We start from the raw sequence: 10421 nt of genomic DNA on the forward strand, positions 1-10421 counted from the left end.
AGATTTTGACCTTATAAACTAACATCTCTTGGCTCAAGCAACAGACTTTTGGATGCACCATTTGTTTCTTAAACTATATTCTTGTTTAACTTGGCTTTGGTTTTTTTTTTTTTAATATTTATTTTTTAGTTTTCGGACGGCACAACATCTTTGTTTGTATGTGGTGCTGAGGATCGAACCCGGGCCGCACGCATGCCAGGCGAGCGCGCTACCGCTTGAGCCACATCCCCAGCCCCTTGGCTTTGGTTTTTGAACACCCTTTCTCTATTTTGGCTAACACATCTGCCACTAAAGTGCTGAATAAAATGGATCTTTACCCTGTTCTCACCACCTGATGTTACCACCTGGCAAGGCACCAACCCAGATCCTTCTGTATGGAAGATTGAAACGCCTTTGCTTACAAGATGTGTGACCCCCCAGGAAATTATTTAACTTCTCTGAACAATTATTTTCTCAGTGGGATAAGTAAAGATAAGAATGCTTACCTTACTCACAGGGCTTACATAAAATTAAGTTAGATAACATATGTAAAAACTTGAAGGCTATAAAAAGAACTCAAGAAATCATAGTTTTCTTTCCTTTTGTCCTTTGCATTCAAAGCTATTCATGTTATGAGTTTCCCTTTCAGTACTGGTTTCAACCATTCTTCCTCCCTCTTATATTCTTGAGTCTCTAGCCACTCTGACTTGCTTGAGGTCCCCTAAACATTCCATGGTTGGGTTTTTTTTGTTTGTTTGTTTGTTTGTTGTGTTTTTTTTTTCTTTTTAGTAAAATGGATCCTCACCCTGTTCTCACCACCTGATGTTACCACCTGGCAGGGCACCAGCCATATCCTTCTATATGGAAGATTGAAACCAGTCCAGACTTCCCTTCTGAGTTCCAGACCTATCTACCCATTTCTCTAATGGATATAGCCACTTGATTGGTTCTCCAAGAGCTTGAAATTCTATTGTTCACATTGAATTCATCATTTTTCCCTCTAAACTAGCTCCTCTAAATATGGTCGTTAGCCCTATAAACAGCATATCCCTCACCCCTAATGTATCCATTCAAACCCCAAATACTGTCAACTCAACTTCCTAAGTATTTCTCAAATCCATCGACTTCTTCTCCAACTTCCATAGCCATTATCATGGCCAACCCATCATCTTCTCTGGTCTGGTCTCCCACAATATCTTCCAATCTGGTCTCCCTTGATCCCTACTCATCTATTCTCTACAAATTAATCTTTTATAGACATATGTCTGATCATGTCACTCTAGGTGGAAAACCTTCCAAAGCTTTTCATTGCTTTTTTTTTTTTTTTTTTTTTTTTGGTATTGGGAATTGAACTCAGGGGTGCCACATCCCTAGCACTATTTATTTATTTATTTATATTTTTTTTATTTATAGATGGACACAATATCTTTATTTATTTATTTTTATATGGTGCTGAGGATCGAATCCAGTGCCTCACACATATGAGGCAAGCACTCAACCACTGAGCTATACCCCAGCCCTCCTAGCCCTTTATTTTGAGGCAGGGTATAGCTAATTGCTTATGGCCTCACTCAGTTGCTGAGACTGGTCTTGAACTTTCCATCCTCTTGCTTCAGCCTCCTGAGTCACTGGGATTACAGGCATGAGCCACCATGCCTGTCCTCATAGCTCTTAAGGTAAGGTCCAAATCATTAATGCAGCCCGCAGCGCCACCTACTTACTGCCACAAGGCTTTCATGTGCTCTTTTTCTGCTACTGGGATACTTATCTTCACCATCTGTATCCAAATTCCTCCTCTTCGTGCTTCAGGTCTCCACCTGAATGTCACTTTCTAAAGGAATTCTTGTTCTCATCCTTCCCTGTTCTTTCCTTCGCAGAACTAAGCATAATTATCATTAATTACTTGTCCACCTCCCTGTTGCTCAATGAAAACAATAAAGATGTAGCATGTCTGTTTTGTTTTTTGGTACCAGGGATTGAACCCGAGCACTTAACCACTGAGCCACATCCCCACCCCCTTTTTTTTTTATATTTTATTTAGATACAGGATCTCGCTAATTTCTTCAGAGCCTGGCTAAATTGCTGAGAATAGCTTTGAACTTGCAATCCTCCTGCCTCAGCCTCCCAAGTTTCTGGGATTACAGATGTGCACCACCACACCTGGCTCAATGAGTATTTTTTTAAAAAAAAAAAAAGTTGTAGATGGACACAATATCTTTATTTTAATTATTTATTTTTTATGTGGTGCTGAGAAATGAACACAGTGCCTCATACATTTAAGGCAAGTGCTCAACAACTGAGCCACAACCCCAGTCCTCAATGAGTATTTTTAAAATAAATTAAAGCCTTGTATGACCATCACTCTTCTGAGAGATTCCTTTGACACTCCTGACTCTACCATCAGAATTAATCTTTCCTCACCTTATGATTCTATAGCTTTGCCTTTTTTTCCAGTGCTAGAGACCAAACCCAGGTCTTCTAACTAGTATTATAGTCACTATAGTTAGACCTATACTGTGGTTAACTGATTCTGTCTCCATCACCATAATGTATGCCCCCTGCAGACAGGGGCTGTGAATTTTGTATTTGTGTCTTCTTTCCCCATACCCAACATGTAGCTACACACTGTTCATGATTGTATATACTTTAGGTAATCAATATTGGGTATTAAACAAGCGAATGGATGGTCAAAGAAATTTGGAGCAAGAAAATGATGAAATGAGACCAAACAGTGACAATAATAGGCCCTTAAGTGCACAGAATGATCTGTAGTTCATAAAGTATCATTGTTTTTATTATCTACTTGGCCCTCATATTAATCTCCAAAAAAGGGAAAATATGAATATCTCTTCAGATTGATGAAGTGACTAGGGAAGAAAACCCAGCTATTAGGACTCCAACCTGGTAGTCTTTCTATGGGGTAAACTCACTGAGGGGGCAAGTTCCAGTTCAGTTGCTTCTTAGTCCTGGTTTGACTGGTAGCTTCCTGGGGCACAGGCCCATCCTTGACTTAGTGGGAGGAGGAAGAACCTTTGCTTCATTTTCTTTGATAACAAATTTCTTTTTCCTCCAATGGGATTCTCATACCAGCATCTCTTGGTCCCCGTGACAGCCAGAGTATGACTATACAATTCTACCAGGAAGACAGAATTTTTTTTTTTATTTTTTTATTTTTTTTTTGAGAGAGAGAGAGAATTTCAATATCTATTTTCTAGTTATCGGCGGATACAACATCTTTGTTGGTATGTGGTGCTGGGGATCGAACCCGGGCCGCACACATGCCAGGCGGGCGCGCTACCGCTTGAGCCACATCCCCAGCCCAGGAAGACAGAATTCACTCTTTAATAATCCTGGGGCCCACAAATTGATGTTCAAATGCAATTAATAATTTAGGATTTGGATTTACCCTGCAAAACTAAGTGATGCCACCAGAGGGAGATATGACCATGTGACAAAATTACTGGATGAGCTCTATTTCTACACTGTCAATTGCTAAAAGGTTATCTAATAATAGACTTTCCAATGTGTCCAAGACTATATTTTAAAATTATGTGTGTATGTATGTATGTATATATGTGGTGCTAGGGATTTTTGTTTTGTTTTGTTTGCTTGTCTGTACTGAGAATTAAACCTGGTGCTGGGGAAATGAACAGTTTATTTTCTATGATCTCTATTGTAATATCTGGTGAATGGAATTTGTCAATCAAAAAAAATTTTTTTTTTAAATCCAGGTAAAGGGCTGGGGATATAGCTTAGTTGGTACAGTGCTTGCCCTTGCATACACAAGGTCGTGGGTTCAATCTCCAGCAACACACACACACACACACACACACACAGAAGCCAGGTAAAGTGCACATCTGTAATCCCAGTGAGATTGACTCAGGAGACTGAGTCAGGAGGATTGCAAGTTTGAGGCCAGCCTTAGTAATTTAGCAAGACTCTATTTCAAAATAAGAAAGGGTTGGGGATATAGCTCTGTGGTAGAGTGCCCTTGTGTTCAATCCCCAGTACGTCAATAAGTACATAAATAACATAAAAGAAATTTAAACCTGAAAATTTTTTCTAAATCAAAATATTAAAAAGGAGTGGTTCAGGGCTGGGGTTGTGGCTTAGTGGTAGAGCGCTTGCCTAGCATGTGCGAGGCACCAGGTTCGATTCTCAGCACTGCGTATAAATAAATGAATAAAGATCCATCAACATCTAAAAAAGTGTTTTAAAAAATTTTAAGGGCTGGGGATGTGGCTCAAGCGGTAGTGTGCTCGCCTTGCACGCGTGGGGTGCTGGGTTCGATCCTCAGCACCACATAAAAATATAATAAAGATGTTGTGTCCACCGAAAACTAAAAAATAAATTAAAAAAATAAAATAAAAGAGTGGTTCATAGAAGCTACCCTTTATTGTGAATCTAACAGGTGGATTTCAGATGCTTTATTTGATCTTCACATTCACTCAGCTGGTAAGTGGAGGCTCTGGAACTTGAGCTTAGTTTCTCCCACTCCAAAGACAGCAGCATTTTTTCCCCAGGATCCAGGACTGAGCCCTGAGGCTTGGTTCTCAATCTACCCGCTGCCTGGACTAACTCCCTCTTCTTCCTTTAACCATCCATTCCTACTCTTGCTTCCTCAGTTAAATGTGCTTGTCTACTCTCCTTACCTTTATGGCAGATTGTGCCAGTGGTAGAGAGGTAGGCACGAAGCCCTGGGTTCCATCCCCAGCAGCACCGCCCCCCCCCCAAAAAAAAGAAAAAGATTTCTTCTACTTTGCCACATTTAAGTTTCTTATAACCAAAATAATTTAAGAACATTTTTTAAAGCGTGCTGATCATACTACAAATAGATTTTTTTTTTAAATTTGTACTTTTGGGGTTAATGGTTCCAAACAAGGTAGAAAGCAGTGGCAATTGAGATTTCAGGTAGTGGGTGAAGAGGAGACAGCAGGCTTGGCCAGTTGGGCCACTGCCAAATGGGAACCCAGGGATGGAAGTGGCCTGGAGAGGAGGGGGACTAGGGCCAGCCTATAGAATTTTATTTTATTTGTACTGGGGATTGAACCCTGGATGCTTTATCACTGAGCTACATCGCCGGACCTTTTTTAAAAAAAAAAAAAATTGAGGCAGAGTCTCACTAAGTTGCCAAGGAGGGCCGCAAACTTGTGATTCTCCTACCTCAATCTCCTGAGTCACTGGGATTACAGGTGTGCACCGCCACCCCTGGCCTATTTCTTTCTTTCTTTTTTAATTTTTTTAGCATGCTACACATTATTGTCTTCTCTTAGCTTGCACACAACCCATCAACAAATCCTACTGGGTTCTACCTACAAAATCTATTGATTTTGACTCCAAAGTATTTTTTAATTTTTTTTTTTTAGTCGTAGATGGACACAGCATCTTTATTTATTTTTATGTGGTGTTGAGGATCAAACCCAGTGCCTCACACATGCTAGGCGAGCGCTCTACCACTGAGCCACAACCCCAGCCCCTTGACTCCAAAGTATTTTGTGCCACCTACCTGCCTTAGTCCATGTCACCTTCATCTCTCACTTGGACACTGGAAGAAAATTCTAACAGGAATCCTCCTCACTCCCCTATCTCCCTCTGCCACAGAACAGCCAGTGCCTTCTTTCAAAACTATAAGTCAGATCACCCCACTTCCTGCTCTCAGTCCTCCAGTGACATCTTATAACTCTCCAAATGAAGTCCAAAGTCCTTTCTGGGAGGGCACACAGGCCTTCTGTGATCAAGTCCCTGGTTACTTCTCCTATTTCACCTCTCCATGTTCTCTCCTTACCTCACCTTGCTCCAGTGACAGGAACCTTGTTTCTCAATCCTGTGGAGTACATTCCAGCGCAGGGCCTGGGCGCTTGCTCTTATTTCTGCCGGTGAGCTTTTCCTTCATTACTATACCTGGCGTCCTTCCCTCACTCCTTTCCACTCTGTTTCCAGATGTCACCTCCTCACAGAAACTCTTATCACCACACTTGCTATCACACTTTTATCTCTCTTTAAAAAGAAAAAAAAAAACAAACTTTTTTTTAAAAATATTTATCGATTTTTATTTTTTTAGTTTTCGGCGGACACAACATCTTTGTTTGTATGTGGTGCTGAGGATCAAACCGGGCCGCACGCATGCCAGGGGAGCGCGCTACGGCTTGAGCCACATCCCAAGCCCACACTTTAATCTCTTCATCATACTATATCCTAAATCTGTTTTTGTTTTCTCTTCCAACACTTAACCACAATATGACATCTAGATATTTCTTTACCTGTTTGTGGGTTATCTACCCATTAGATTCCAAGCACCATGGGGACACTCGCCTGGAAACCCAGATACTCAGGAGGCTGAGGCAGGAGTATTCAAAGTTTGAGGGCAGATGGGGCACCTTAGAAGGGACTAGGTGTGTAGCTAAGTGGTAGAGCACCTCTGGGTTCAACTAGAACCTCTAGTACTGGGGAAAAAAAGGGGGGCTGGGATTGTGGCTCAGCGGTAGAGCGCTGGCCTAGCCTGGGTGGGACACGAGTTCGATCCTCAGCACCACATAAAAATAAAGGCATTGTGTTGTGTCCATCTACACCTAAAAAATAAAAAACTAAAAATAATAATACTGAAAAAAAAAAGATTGCAAACACCATGAGAGAATTTCAGTCTGTATCCCAGTGCCTAGAAATATGATTGGTTAATAAGCTCCCAGGAAATAGGAATGAATGACAAATGAATAATGAATAAATGGAGGATGAAGCTATTAGCAGGCTTCACAACCCTCATTTTGAATGGCCACTTAACTTGATGTATTTTTTGTTGTGAAACATCAAATTGAATCACATGAATTGATATTTTGTAGGGTCTCAAGAAATTGCCCAAGCTAGCCCAGAACTTGTGATCCTCCTGTCTCAGTCTCCCAAATGGCTGGGATTTTAATAGGTATACATCACTGTAGCTGGCTTGCACCTGGCTATTTTTAAATTCTATATAAACTCAGTATGTATTCCTTTGTGCACAATTTTTTTCCTTTTATTTTATTTTATTTTTTTATGGTGGTGCTGGGGATTGAACCCAGGGCTTTATGCATGCCATGCAAGCACTCCACCAACTGAGCTACATCCCTAGCCCCCCTTCCCATTTCTTTTGAAAGATTCTTCCATGCTGTTGTGTTGAGCTGCACTCCATCATTATTACTACATAAGATTTCTTCATATGAGTTTACTGTACATGATCTACTCCTGCTAGACACATGTATGGTTTCCAGATTGGAAATCATGATGCTGTAAGCAATATTCTCTTGTGCACATTGAACACCTTTCTGTTGGGTATTGTTTTAGTCAGTCTGGGCTGCTTTAATAAGTCTGGATAACTTATAAACAGCAGACATTTCATTACAGTTCCGCAGGCTGGAAAATTCAAGATCAAGATGCTGGCAGATTCTAGGGCTAATAAGGGCCAGCTACCCTTACAGACTACACTTTCTCACTGCATCCTTACATAATAGAGAGGACAAACAAGCTCCCTTGGACTCTCTTTTAAGGATCCTAATACCATTCATGAAGACCCTGACCTCATGATGCGATCACCTTCCTAAAGCCCCCTTCCTTTTTCTCCTTTTTTTTTTCTTCCTTTTGGTGCTGGGATCAAATCTAGGTCCTTGAACATGATAGCAAGTGCTCTTTACTGAGCTACATCCCCAATTATCTTTTTTCTTTTTCTTTTCTTTTTTTTGAGACAGGGTATCACTATGTTGCACATGCTGACCTCAAATTTCTGGACTCAAGCCATCCTCTTCCTCAGTCTCCAGAGTAGCTGCAACTACAATCATGCACCATATCAGCCAGACTGACTTTTTTTTTAATATTTATTTTTTAGTTATAGGTGGAAACAATATCTTTATTTGTATGTGGTGCTGAGGATTGAACCCAGTGCCTCATGCATGCTAGGGGAGCGTTCTACCTCTGAGCCACAACTCCAGCCCCAGCCTGACTTCTTGGGGACTAGAATTTCTTTTCTTTCTTTCCTTCCTTTCTTTCTTTCTTTTTTCTTTTTCTTTTCTCTCTCTCTCTCTTTTTTTTTTTTTTTTTGTGATGTTGGGGACTGAACCCAGGGCCTTGTGCATTTGAGGCAAGCACTCTACCAACTGGGTTCTAGCCCCAGCCCTGGGACTATAATTTTAATATTAATTGGGGGGGACAGAAACATTCAAATAATACCAAATTTCAACCATGATTACCAACTTGAAAGAGAAAGCAGCTACAGCAGAAAGTCAGAAGACCTAGGTTGGCGCCAAACTCTGATCTCTGAAGCATTTGACCTTGACAAGAAAAGCACCTGCATCTCTGCTTCATTTGGCTCCTGTGCGGAAAAGGGCAGGGTCTTGCACCTCTTGACTGCCTGTCCAGTGCCCTGCCCCCTGACTCACCATCAATCAGCTGTCAGACCAATGTCTTGGATATGAAGTGTCTCCCAAAGGCTCATGTGTTGAAGACTTAATCCTCAACGCAGCAATGTTCAAAAGTGGGAATTTAGGGGAGTGATTGGATCATGAGGGCTGTCATGTCATCAATGCATTCATCCACTGAGAGATTCATAGCTGAATGTATTTTTTGTTTTGTTTTGTTTTGGGGGTTTTGTTTTGTTTTAGTGGGGATGGAACCCAGGGTGCTTAACCATTAAGCAACACTTCCAGCTCTTCTTAGTTTTCATTTTAAGACAGGTTCTCACTAACTTGCCCAGGTTGCTCTTATACTTGTGTCCTCCGGCCTCAGCCAGAGGATTACAGGCGTGTATTATCATGCCCAACCTGAAGAGATTTTTGGAAGTGATAAAACTGTACAAGTGTGCCTTGGGGACCACGTCTTGTCTCCAGCCCCTTCCTCTCTCTGCTTCCTGGCTGCCAAGAGGTAAGAAGCTTCTGCCATGATGTTCTGCATCACCACAGGCCCTCGCCGATGGAGCCAGCTGACCATGGGCTGAAACTTCTGAAACTGTGAACCAAAATAAAACTTTCCTCCTTTAAGTTGTTTTTCTCAGGTATTTTGTCTCAGTGACGAAAAATCGACTAACACATCCTGGATCTTGCATCCTGGTATTTCAGGGATGGTTTCCTGGTGTGGTTCATAAACAGCAAGAATGTTTCAGTCTGACACTGAAACAAAATTGGGAGGTTAGGGATACCCTCAGCCAGGAAGCTCCCTCAGAACCTCCCAGTCTGCAGAGATCTCTGCCTTTCTGAACCTAAAGTATCTCTCATTCCAAGAGCTTACTCACCATCTTTGCTGTTATTTTTAGGCTTGATGCCATTTCTTCAACTCCGGGCCAGGGAACATGTGTGTTTCTTTGCCCGGCTCTAACCAGGGATGCTGGATACCAGATAACTTTCAGTGCTGTGACACCAAGCCAGCCATCCCTCCGTGTCTGTGGAGTGCTTAGGCCACATGATGTGATTAGAATCTACCTGGAAAACTGGGCATGCTGGTGTGCACCTGTTCTCCCAGCTATTCGGGAGGCTGAGACAGAAGGATACCAAGTTTGAGGTTAGCCTGTGTCAGTTAGCAAAACCCACTCTCAAAATAAAAATTAAAAAAGGGTCAAGGATCTAGCTCAGTGATAGAGTGCTTGCTGGCATGTGTTAGGCCCTGGGTATAATTCCCAGTACCACAAGAAAAAAAAAATCACACCTGGAGGGTGTCTTATTTCCATGTGATTCCTTACCTGGGTCTCTGCCAGCAAGATCAGCACTGGGTATGGCACCACATCACCAGAACCATGAGCCAAAATAAATGTCTTTTCCTTATTGAAAGAAGAAAGGAAAGGAAAGAACAGAAGAGGAGGAAAGAGAGAGAGGGGCGGGGAGGGCGAGGGGGGGGAGGGGAGGGGAGGGGAGGGGGAAGACTGGGTGTACTGGCACCTGCCTGCATTCCCAGTTACTCCAGAGGCTGAGGCAGAGACCAGCCTCGGTAACACAGCGGATTCCTGTCTCTCTCAAAAAAAAAAAAAAAAAAAATTTTTTTTTAACTTAACAACAAAATTGGCCAGGCACAGTGGTTCACATCTGTAATCTCAGTGACTAGATAGGCCGAAGCAGAAGAATCACAAGTTCAAGGCCAGCCTCTCAGTAACTTAGTGAAGCCCTAAGCAACTTAGTGATACCTTGTCTCAAAATAAAATGTTAAAGGGTGGAGATATGACTCAGTGGTTAAGCACCCCTAGGTTCAATCGCAGGTACCAAAATAAATAAATAAATAAAGACTCATACTTGGAAGAAGTCTTCTAAAAGGGTCTGACATAAACACCTGAGTCCTGGCGATTCACTGAGCACCATCAAAGAAGTGGCAAAAAAGCCTGCGCACACTCCCACCTGATTAGACGGGGTTGATTTTCAAAACCTAAGCTTGTCCCACTGGCAAAGGCTCAAGTACCTCCTGACACATCAGCACCCAAAGGCCACAACTAACTGCTA

Source organism: Marmota flaviventris, chromosome 14 (genome assembly GCF_047511675.1).
Source record: "Marmota flaviventris isolate mMarFla1 chromosome 14, mMarFla1.hap1, whole genome shotgun sequence".
Lineage (NCBI taxonomy): Eukaryota > Metazoa > Chordata > Mammalia > Rodentia > Sciuridae > Marmota > Marmota flaviventris.